This window comes from Vicugna pacos, chromosome 1 (assembly GCF_048564905.1).
Source record: "Vicugna pacos chromosome 1, VicPac4, whole genome shotgun sequence".
In the NCBI taxonomy this organism is placed as follows: Eukaryota; Metazoa; Chordata; class Mammalia; order Artiodactyla; family Camelidae; genus Vicugna; species Vicugna pacos.
In genome coordinates this window covers 71,931,962-71,944,014 of record NC_132987.1, presented here as the reverse complement: position 1 = coordinate 71,944,014, position 12,053 = coordinate 71,931,962, and the positions used below count along the sequence as shown (strand labels likewise).

Genomic DNA, 12,053 nt, shown 5'->3' with positions numbered 1-12,053 from the left:
AAATTTTAGGTGACAGTATTCTACTTGGATTTAAAACATGCTATAACTGAAATAACAGATAAAATTGAACATGTGCTTCAGAAAACTTTGAAAAAGATACTAATTTTAAAAATTTATGTGAAAAATATGAATAAAACTAGTTCATAAAATTAGGATTCAAAAATAATATTAGTAATTCAAATATTTTATGTGACATTTTAATGATACATATGTTACTAAATTAGCAAGTTAAATAAGTAATTGGATTTTCTATTGAATCCAAAGCTCTCCCCCAAAGTAGGTGATAAAGTAGGGAATCTACGGACTTATAATCAGAGTTATCTATTTCAGGGCATGTATGGAATTTGATAACTGCATGATTATATGAGGGAGTGAATGAATTAAGCTCTCTTCCATCTACTCTTAGAAACTAAAACTATTATTACACTTTTATGTAAAAACAATTTATAAAACATTTTACAAGTTAAAATAACTTGGTAATATGTGCATTCATAGATTGATCCTCTGAATCTCCCAGTGGTTTCTGACTTTTATTTCACCTTCTATAATACATGCCATAAATAGTAAAGGATATTTAACTTTATAAATATAGGCTAGTTGGCATGTAACTTAGACAACTTTTTGACAAAATTTTTTTATGTACAGATGCCAGTTCTGATCAATAGGTCATCTGATATGAACCTATGGCTAGAATATCACTGTGTAGTTTTAGCTACAGAAAAGAGTAACAATAAAACAAAAGCTACTGCAAAACTCAATTAGAACCACAGAAAGCAAAACTCAACCCAGAATCATAGGAAAACAACATTATAAAATGCTAATTTTTAATTCCTTTAAGAAGTGTTAGACATTCTTCTGGAATGCTGTTTAATAGCTTGTAAATCAGTTTGGTCCTTTTGAGTCTTAAGCTCTGTAAGGAAAGGTCTAGAGTGGCCTCACTCAAGAGCTCGTTAAGCCCTACTAAAAAGGGTGATGCTTTTGGGATCTCATTCCCCAGGCTATTAACAAGGTCTCTCAAATTTGACTGAACAAAACTCAGACACCTCCAACCCTAGCATAAGCTCTTGGAGTGGTTCATCTTTCAGTCCTCTGTATTTTGTGCAACCTCCTAGAAGTTTACCCAAGGTACATACAGTTTAGTACTCAGCAGCATCTTCAAGGCAGTGCCTCATATCTCTCACTCCTCCAGTACTCTATCCCTAATTCCACTTCCTAAGACTCTCCAAACTTTAATTTCTGCCTTCTCAACTCAGTGTAATCATTGTACCTTTTTTAGGTTTCCCTTCTCTGCATCATGGTCAAGAAAGTACATCCAGACACAAAACATAATTCTTTCAGTGCAACAGAACACAGCATTAGTTCTTAAAATATCTGCCTCTTTCTCTTGTCTCATACAAATTTCAAGGTTTATTTTCAAGAACCATGTCTTTCATGTGGTACCTGTTTATGTTGTTTGTACTATTTTGAAACAAAAATTAAACTTCTTCCTACTAAAGTCTATATTTGAATAATCTAGAAATTTTATTACAATTCCTTATCATCTCATCCAAATTACTAATATGTAGAATAACTGATGACAACATCAAAGACATCACTTAATATTTTCTTCTAGGCATACCTATGTTCTAGCCATACTTAATTGTGTATCATTACCAAACAACTTTCTCTTAACACCCATTTTCTTAATTCTGTTTCTTAAGAGTACAGACTCTAGGGTAAACTGCTTAAGTTCAAATCCTGACTCTAAAAGTTTATAAAGCGACTTACACTTAAACTGCCTGTACCTTAGTGTTATTATTTTTAAAATAGAAACACCTGCACCCCAATGTTCATAGCAGCACTATTTACAATAGCTAAAACATGGAAACAGCCTAAATGTCCATCAACAGGTGACTGGATAAAGAAGATGTGGTATATTTATACAATGGAATTCTATTCAGCCATAAAAACCGACAACATAATGCCATTTGCAGCAACATGGATGCTCCTGGAGAATGTCATTCTAAGTGAAGTAAGCCAGAAAGAGAAAGATAAATACCATATGAGATCGCTCATATGTGGAATCTAAAAAACAAAAACAAAAAAAAAACAAACAAACAAAAACAAAGCATAAATACAGGACAGAAATAGACTCACAGACAGAGAATACAGACTTGTGGTTACCAGGGGGGTGGAGGGTGGGAAGGGATAGACTGGGATTTTAAAATTGTAGAATAGGTAAACAAGATTACACTGTATAGCACAAGGAAATATACACAAAATGTTATGATAACTCACAGAGAAAAAAATGTGACAATGAGTGTGTATATGTCCATGAATGACTGAAAAATTGTGCTGAACACTGGAATTTGACACAACACTGTAAAATGATTATGAATCAATAAAAAATGTTAAAAAAAATCCATGAATGACTGAAAAATTGTGCTGAACACTGGAATTTGACACAACATTGTAAAATGATTATAAATCAATAAAAAATGTTAAAAAAAATAAAATAAAATAGAGATAATAATGCAGAATCTATCTCAAAAGGATTGTTTTGAGGAATATACAGAACAGAGTATATAGTCAACAAATGTGAGCTAATGTATTACTTGTAAAACTTTTCCCTATTTCTTTATATAGATATCTTATTCATAATTCAAGGTCTGGTTAAAAATGCACCTCTATAGGAATTATTTCTCTTATATCCAAGCTGAAAGTGTGTTTTCTTAAGTAGCTCATTAATAAACATTTGTGAAAAACAAGCAAACAAAATCAAGCATGACTTTCTAAAATTTTTTTTCAAATAGTTTATGAATATACTTAAACCTACTGCCATTATATTGCAAATCCTTTGCTTACATCAAGATACATATGCTTGGAACATTTTCTTATCTAAGACCTAGTTTACATTATCAAAAAGAAAAATGAGATTAGTATGACATGATTTGCTCTTGGTGAAATAATGATATGGCTCTTAAAAATAAAACCTTGGTTTCTACATGTTCACAAATAACCTATTCAATAGTTCATTTCAGAATTTTGCTGGAGATAAACAAAATTAACTCTGTAGATTACAGAATTCATCTTTAAGATTTTATACCTTCCAGCTCTCCAAATGTGATCATATCTGGAGGTTGTGAATTTAAGTGGAAAAGCATAGGTTTCAGAGCAAAAGTCCTTAAGTTTGGATTCCAGGTGCTTTGATGGACAGCTCTATGGCTTGAAAAACACTTAATTTCAGTTAACACATCTATAAATGGAGATAACAGCATCTTTGGTATAGTGCATATTAAATGAGTTTTAATAAAGGTCTGACCTAGTACCTACTATTCAAAATTCTTTAGTTGCTTACTTTTCTGTTTCCTCATCTATAAAATGGGAATAATCATTCCCCCTTACTTCTTAGGATCACCGTAAGGATCTAGTGAAATATATATATTGACAATGCTCTGAAAAACACACATTATATAAATGGGCAGGATTTTTTTTTTCAAAAATAGGGATATTATCATTCTGGAAAAAACCCACCAAACTTGTGAGATTTGATTTTAAATTCATCTAAATGGTCTCTTACTAACCAGTTCAGTCATTGATTTCCATTCCCTTGTTCCAATTTTATTCCTCTTAGCAGAGAAAAAAAAAATCAATGTTTGTCATGTCTTCCTCCTTTGTCTCACCTCCTAACATTATGTCATATTCTTCCAAGTAATGGCCCTATCTGTTCAGTATGAGTGACTTTATCACAGTCCTTCTCAAATCTTGTGATTCTAAAAGACTAAATTATAATGTTACTGGATATACAGAAAAGAGAGCTGAAAAATTTTAGAGCAGATTTTCACAGATAATGGAAAGAAATATTCATTGAGATCTCCTAAAAATCAATAATTATTATAAAGAAGAAAAGTCAATTATTTTATGATGGAAATATTTTAGTGGAGCTATGTCTAAGTATATACTGAATTTTCTTTCAGGTCATAAACAGTCTTTTCTACCAACCACTTCACAAAAACTAAATAATATGCACTCTATGCCATAGAAAGAAAATATAAAAATATATATTACCATGTCTATTAATTGACCAGAAAGTATTTTCTCACCCTGAGCTTAGACTGACCATAATACAGAATCTGTCATTAAGTGTTCAGTTCACACACATACACTCCAAACTGGTCCAACAACTTCTATTATGCCAGTTACCAGCATTGCCAGCCCCTTTGCCCTTCACTGCCTGGAGAACGTCCATCAGAAACAGGGAAGCCGAGCAAGCTGCCACAATGCACCATTGATGTTTGAGCAAGGCTGCCCAAGCAGCTGCAACAACAGGGCAACTCTTCAAAGTGTCAGCATTGAAACTTAGAATTCTCCCTCCCATACAACTATCAATGAAAACCTTTATAAGCTACAATCAATTATAAAATAAGTCGCTGAGACAAATCATGTTCTTTCTTCATTTCTCCTCTCTTCTTTCTCCTTTCAACACCAAATGTCCTTGGTTTAAAAAAAAAAAATTCAAGGAGAAATTTCCTTCTTTTCTACCTCGATCTCTGTCTCTGCCTCTCTTATATTCTAAAAATTCTCTCAAGGAGGTTTAAGGATGTCTGCTGAACACTTTTGTTTACAAAGACATGTTTTGGGTTTTTGTTTGTTTGTTTGCTGTTAGGTTCTGTTGTTGGAGTTTCTTATTTAAAAACTTCAAAAGGCACTTGATATTTTGAGCACACTCATATGGGAATTTTTGGCAAAGCATGTTTTTGATTATTGAAAGATAATCTAAATTCTGAAGTGCGTGCACTGAATCACATAACCTCCATATTTTTGTAAACCACAACAAAAGTGGTTTTACATTAACTGTAGATGAATAGGTAATGAGTCAGTGAACAGTTAAAAGCATTCCACAAGAATGCATGAACTAGCCATGTAAAGTTTTGAATAGAAAAAAAAAATCCTAAGTATTTAGACATTACTTGGAATGAAGGAAAGCTATTCTTTGTTTAACAAATGAGCTGTTTAATTTGTCTTAGGTAACTACCTACCAAATCAAATGAAATTTTACTTTTGTTTTTTTCTATCTCTCCTTATCTATCAGTAGTTAATGACTTTCTTTTATTTGGAACACATAACTGAAACATAAGAATTGTGACAACTTTTAGATTTAACTCCATAGCTTTTACATGGTAACGTACCTTATCAGAAAAAGAGGAAAACCCTCTAAATAATACTTATTCTCAAAAGACAGAATTGTCTAAATTTCAGCAATGCCAAGGTGTAAACTATTTAATTCCCCCAGATAACTAGCATAATGTACACTTCATCTAGAGTTACTCTTCTAGCTGAAAAATCAAAATCTAAAATACTGTTAGAATTTTTAAATAAGTTGAATAGTATCACAATATTAAAAAAAAAAACAGCAGTGCATATTCCAATCTTTGAGATCCCTTGCCAAAGTTATTTCTAGTGTTTAATCTCTTTATCTCTAAGTAATATGCTTATATTCTTATTTTTTATTTGTAAACTATAGACATAATCTATTAATTTCCTATCATGGAAGATAAAATCTTAGCTCTCTTATACCACATATTTCCCTTTCTTTCATATTCCCAGTATTCAGTCAACTAGTACATTTTTAATACATTTCCTTCCTTAAGTAGTAGATTTTCCCTCCTAGAGTGAATATTGCCACTTGCCCACTCATTCCCAAACTCTGCAATAGAAATGTAAAACCTCTCTGAATATAGTTCACACCCTTAACCATGAAGCATTCTATCAATTTCAACTCTTCCTTCTGAATACATCCCTTTCTGGAGTTTCCTATCTTTCTGCTCAACTAAGGACAGATTATTCTTAAGATCAATGCACAGTTGTTGTCCAGGAGCTTCCCTTCACCTTTCTCATCTCATTTTCAGCACTTACTTCCTGAACCCTCTGCCTCTCTTTCTCCTCAGCTTCTCCTCATTTGGATGTAGCACAGCCTCCAACAGATTCCTGAGAAAGCAACCATAGAGGGTAAATTTTGTGGATCATGCATCTAAAAAATGTATTTTTTTTTACCCTCACATCTAATTAATAGTTTGACTGGGTACAAAATTACGAGTTCAAAGTAACTTTCCCTCAGAACTTTGAAGACACATCTTCTAGCTTTGAATGTTGACATTAAGAAATCAGATACCATCCTTATATTTCCTGTCTAGAAGCTCTTATCATCATCCATATTGGTAGTCTGAAATTTTTCAGTTATGTACTTAACATAGATCTACTTTACATTTTTTTCAGTTTTATTGAGAAATAAATGGCATACATTGCAGTGTAAGTTTAAGGCCTACAGCATGATGGTATGATTTACATATATTGTTAAATGGTTATGGCAACAGGTTCAGCTATCATTCATTATCTCACATAGATAAAATTAAAAGAAAAAAAAGAAAAAATATTTTCTGCTGTACATTTTTTATGGGCACCCAGAAGACCTTTTCAAAGTAGAAACTCATGCCTTTCAGTTTTGAAAAAGTTTATAATATAATTTGAGGCTAATCTCTTCCTTATCATTTTCTTTGCTCTCCCATGTTTTCTGAAACTGCTGTTAAGTCAGATTTTTGGCTTGTTAGACTGTCTGATTTTTTTCTCTCCTACTTTCCACTTATCTGACTTTTTGCTCTATTTTCAGGAAATTTTCAATCCTATTGAAGTTGTTTCAGCTATTATAAGCACTTATTCTCTGATTATTCCTTTTTTTATGTCACCCTCCCATCTTTCATGAAAGTGCTATCTTCTCCTATCTCTCTGAGGATATTAATTATAATACATTTTTACTTCAGCTATTGTCTTCTACAGGAAGTACTTCCATCAATCCTTGAGCCAGTTCTGGAGCATGAACTGGCTTGCTTTCTCCTTGGCACAACACTCTCCAGGCACTTGTATTTAGCTTTCCCAGTTCTGCTAATTCCTTCATCCACTTTACATCTTCCAAAAATTGTATGTCTTTCATATGTTGCTTCCTCTTCCCTTTGTTTTAGTCTTTTACTCACACTTTTAGTCCCTTACTAGGAAAGAACAAGGGAAAACATGTGTTCAATCACCAGGTTTAACTAGAATTCTGTTGTTAAAGTTTCTAAGATGTTAATCCTACAGGTATAATTATGCCACTTATAGGGTTATAAAATCTTAGGGGTTTTACTGTTAAAGGGCTTCTTAGAGATCATCTGATTCAATCCTCTTATTTTAGAAGTGAGAAAAATGGAAACTCAAAAAGTTAAGAGGTTTATGCAAGGTTATTTAACTAGCAATTCATACAGTTGGTACTTGAATTTGCGTTCATTACCATACTGCCTCCTCATATAGATAGCTCTTTAAAGTTCCTACCCTCCAAAGACTCCCAGACACATCATAAAGCTAAGACATTTGAATAAGGCAGTCTAACTTTTGGTTAACAAAATGGAGGAAAGCTGCCATTATAGAAAATCTGAGAAAAAAGACTCCAAGAATAAATATGATTCCAAACTTTCTATTTTCCACCAAAACTCCTAATCAATACTCTCCCATGAAACTCAGTCTCCTTAGCCTACTTCAACATGCCAGGCTCACCCTAAGTTTTACTCCTTCAGGTCACAGGATCACATCATATTTCCTCCAAGCAAAGTAGATTGATGTTTGAAGTCAACTGAGTTATTTATATCCTTCTTTATCTCCAACCTTCACACTCTCCCTGACATCAGCCTGACTTGCTTCTTCTAAAATAAACTTTTCCTCCATGAATAGCACCACCCAGGTACTCAAGCAAAACACTTGAGAGTCATCCTAAACTTCTTTTTCCTTAACAGCAACCAACCTCCACCCCTCCATCGAGATAGTCCCCAAATTTTATCAATTCTATCTCCTAAAAATCTCGTGCATCCAGCTTTCTTGATGTTCCTCACAGATTCACAGATACTATTTTAATTCAGGCCTTCATCGTACTTCATCCTGATCACCATTAATTGTCTGCTAACTGGGCTCACAGACTCTAGTCTCTTCTCTTTACAACCTTTCTTCTACACTCAGTTGCTCAAATGTTTTTTTCCAACAGAACTAAGGAGCCATTTCCTTACATAAAACCCTTTGGTGGATTCCACCTCCTTTCTAGATCTTTAGCATGGCATATACAAGGTACTTCATTGGTAGCACCTGTGTATCTCTCCATCTTCATCTCTGGAGGCTCCTAAACTTGCACTCTTTTGAGTTAGAAACCAGGTAGAAATCAAGAGGCTTCTTTTGGGTTTTCAATTTACATTGGATTTTCACTACCAACTGACAATTGCCCTTTCCCATCTCTTCTCTCAAATAAAGAAAGAATCAGATTAAAGGGAAGAGGGTGATGTGATTAAAAACCAGTATTAACTCTATAAAAAGTTTTTAATAAAATTTGGCTTACCAAAATATTTCATATTTATATTTATAATATTTTATGTTATCTTTTGGGTATTACAGTCTATTTAAAGGTATTGGTAGTACATTAAATTCAGCATCCAGAACACTGAAGACACAAATTAAATATCTGATCATAACAATAGCAGTCAGATCTTTGGGCTTGAAATAATTAAGGGATCAACACATTTTTACAGTAAAGGCCAAATCTAAGAATTTTTTTATACAATAGCCACTAGACTACAAATTTTAGTAGTCAGAGGCCATGTCTTAATCATCTCTGCATTCTCTACTGTGTCAAATACAAACCCCAACATAATAGGTGCCTAGGGAATGAATGAATGAATGATTAAATGAAACTATAGATAACACCAGGCCAAAAAACTAAAGCAGCAATAACTTATCTACTATTTGATAAGCCAGATAATTCAATGAAATTTATTAATATAGCTGATCAACTTAGTCAAAATGTCATAAATACATATTTTTAAAAAGCATGTGTGTGTGTGTATATATATATATATGTATATATATCCAGCAGATTTTTATACAGAACATCAATTTGATCTTCATTTGAGCATCTACTAAGTCATTCAATGGATAACATAACAAAAATTTTCAATATAACAAAAAATACACTATTTGAAAAACAAGTAAAATAGATATTTCTGTTGTTATTATTATCTTTAGATTGTCCCCTACACGTCTCACCAAACAGAGAAATTAGAACTTTCTTAGCTAGGACTTTGATCAAATTATTGACTTTCATATTGTAATGATATCCAAACTTGCTTCTAAACCAAATGGAAACAGCATCATTGAGCACTAACATACACCTTATTGTTCATTTCTTCTACATAACAACCTCATGTTCCATGATACTCCGAAGACTATTAGGCACTAAAGTCACCTTACTTGCCTGAAGTTTAGCATTGCATCCCAGGCCAGTTACAGAAACACCTTAATCCACCACCTAAAATTTCAGATATCAAGGGGCTGCACCAGTGGGGCCCCTGGGCCCCTGAGCCAGCCGTGCTGTGACCTGGCTTCATCCACCTGTGGCAGGTAGCCTCAGTAAGAGGCAGAGCCTGGCAGTCAAACAGGCTAGGGGCAAATCCTGCCTACCAGTGCAACCACAGTAGTTGGTCTCACCACAAGAGAACAGCTCACTCAGCCCATATTGGGGTACCCTTAAATCATAGAGCCCTGGTGACCAGAAGGGAGTGTGCTGCTGGGCCTCAAAGGACGTCTCCTCCAAAAGCCCACTTCTCCAAGGTTGAGAACTGTAACTGACTTACCTAATACATATAAATAAACAGAGAATTAAGCAAAATGAGGAGACAGAGGAATATGTTTCAAACAAAGGAAAAAGATAAAACCCCAGAAGAAATAACTAAGCAAAGTAAGTAGAGATAAGCAATCTATCTGATAAAGAATTCAAGGTAATGATCTTAAAGATGCTCAAGAACTCTGGAGAAGAATGGATAAACACAGTGGAAAAATGAATAAACACAGTGGAACAAAGAGTTACAAAATACAAAGAAGTACCGAACAGAGCTGAAGAATAAAATAAATGAAATACAAAATATACCAGAAGGAATCAACAGTAGATTAGACGATAAAGAGGAATGAATCAGCAAACTGAAAGACAGAGTAGTGAAAAAATCACCCAAGCCAAACAGAAAAAAATTAAAAAGAATTAAAAAAAAATAGACAGTTTAAGAGACCTCTGAGACAACATCAAGCATACTAAACAATTGCATTATAAGGGTCCCAGAAGGAGAAGAGAAAAATAACGGCAGAGAACCTGTTTGAAACAATAGTAGATGAAAACTTCCGTAACCTAGGAAAGAAAACAGAAATCTAGGTCCAGGAAGCCCACAGAGTTCTAAACAAGATCAAACCAAACAGATTCACACCAAGACACACTGTAATTAAAATGGTAAAAATTAAAGATAGAGAATATTAAAAGCATCAAGAGAAAAGCAACTAGTTCTATACAAAGGAACTCCCATAGGACTGTCAGCTGACTTTCCAGCAGAAACTTTACAAGCCAGAAGGGAGTGGTACGTTATATTTAAAGTGATGAAAAAAAATAATTAGTAAAGTGATGAATACTCTACTCTGCATGGTTATCATTCAAATTTCAGGGAGAGATAAAGAGTTTTACAGGTAAGCAAAAGTTGTGAGTTTAGCACCACTAAACCATCTTACAAGAAATGTTAAAGAGACTTCTCTAAGTGGAAAAGAAAAGGCCACAACAGAAAATACGAAAATTATGAAAGGACAAATCTCACTGGTAAAGGCAAACATACAATAATTGTAGTATATCAACCATTTATAAAGCTGGTAAGAAGGTTAAAAGACTAAAATAATAAAATCACCTATATCCACAATAAGTAGCTAAAGGATACACAAAACAAAAAGATGTAAACTATGATGTCAAAAATATTAAATGTGGGAAGGGGATTAAAAATGCTTTTGAACTTAATAGATTATCAACTTAAAATAATCATATATATTGTTATTCACATAACCACAAGCCAAAAATCTGTAATAGATACACAGTTAAAGAAGAGAAAGGAACCCAAACATAACACTGAAGATAGTCATCAAATCACAAGGGAAGAAAGCAAAAGAAGAAAGTGACAAAAAAAGAACTACAAAAACAATCAGAAAACAACTAACAAAATATCAGTAAGTACATACCTATTAATAATTACTTTAAATGTAAATGAACTAAATGCTCCAATCAAAAGATGTAGAGTGGCTGAATATTAAGCCATTAAAAAATGAAATCCTGTCATTTGTGACAACATGGATGGACCTAGAGTGTATTATGCTAAGTGAAATAAGTCAGAGAAAGACAAATACTGTATGATTTCACTTATGTGTGGAATCTAAAAAACAAAACAAATATACAAACATAACAGAACAGAAACAGAGTCACAGATACAAAGAACAAACAGGTGGTTGCCAGAGAGGGAGGGGTAAGGGGGGAGGAAACAAATAGGCGAGGGAGATTAAGAGGTACAAACTTCCAGTTACAAAATAAATGAGTCATGGGGATGAAATGTACAGCATGGGGAATATAGTCAATAATAATGTAGTATTTTTCAATGGTGACAGATGGTAACTAGACTAATCACAGTGGTCATTTTGTAATGTATAGAAATATCAAATTACTATGTCGTGTGCCAAGAAGTAATGTAGGATTGTAGATCAATTACACTTCCTAAATAAATAAATAAATAAATAAACTTGTAGAAAAAGATCAAATTTGTAGTTATCAAAGGTGGGGGGGGGGGGTGGGAGCAGAACTGGATGTAGGTGGTCAAAAGGTATAAACTAGCAGTTACAAGATAAATAAGTAATAGGGATGTAATACACATAAAACATGATTGAAATAAATAACACTGCTGTATATTATGTATGAAAGTTGTTAAGAGAGTAAATACTGAGTTTTCATCACAGGGAAAAATTTTTTTTCTTTTGTATCTGTATGAGATGATGGATGTTTGCTAAATTTATTATGGTGTTCATTTCAAGATGTATGTAAGTCATATATTATGCTGTATACCTTATACATATACAGTGCTGAATGTCACTTATATCTCAATAAAACTGGGGAAAAATTAAATTAAATAAAATGAAGTAAAACAAAATAAAAT

The 12,053-nt window shown here is 33.2% G+C and overlaps 1 protein-coding gene across 11 annotated transcripts in view; it reads right to left on the bottom strand.

Annotated features, from left to right (window-relative positions):
• The window catches only part of ZBTB20 (zinc finger and BTB domain containing 20), a 730,245-nt gene that overhangs the window by 646,580 nt on the left and 71,612 nt on the right, over positions 1-12,053 (bottom strand). For 8 of the 11 annotated variants that reach the window (XM_072964827.1, XM_072964854.1, XM_072964836.1 and 5 more), the window contains one exon: positions 5,896-5,967. The exons of the other annotated variants lie outside the window; for them this stretch is intronic. The gene's annotated coding sequence lies outside the window, so the exon portion shown is untranslated. The remainder of the gene's footprint in view (positions 1-5,895; positions 5,968-12,053) is intronic. 11 annotated transcript variants of the gene reach the window in all.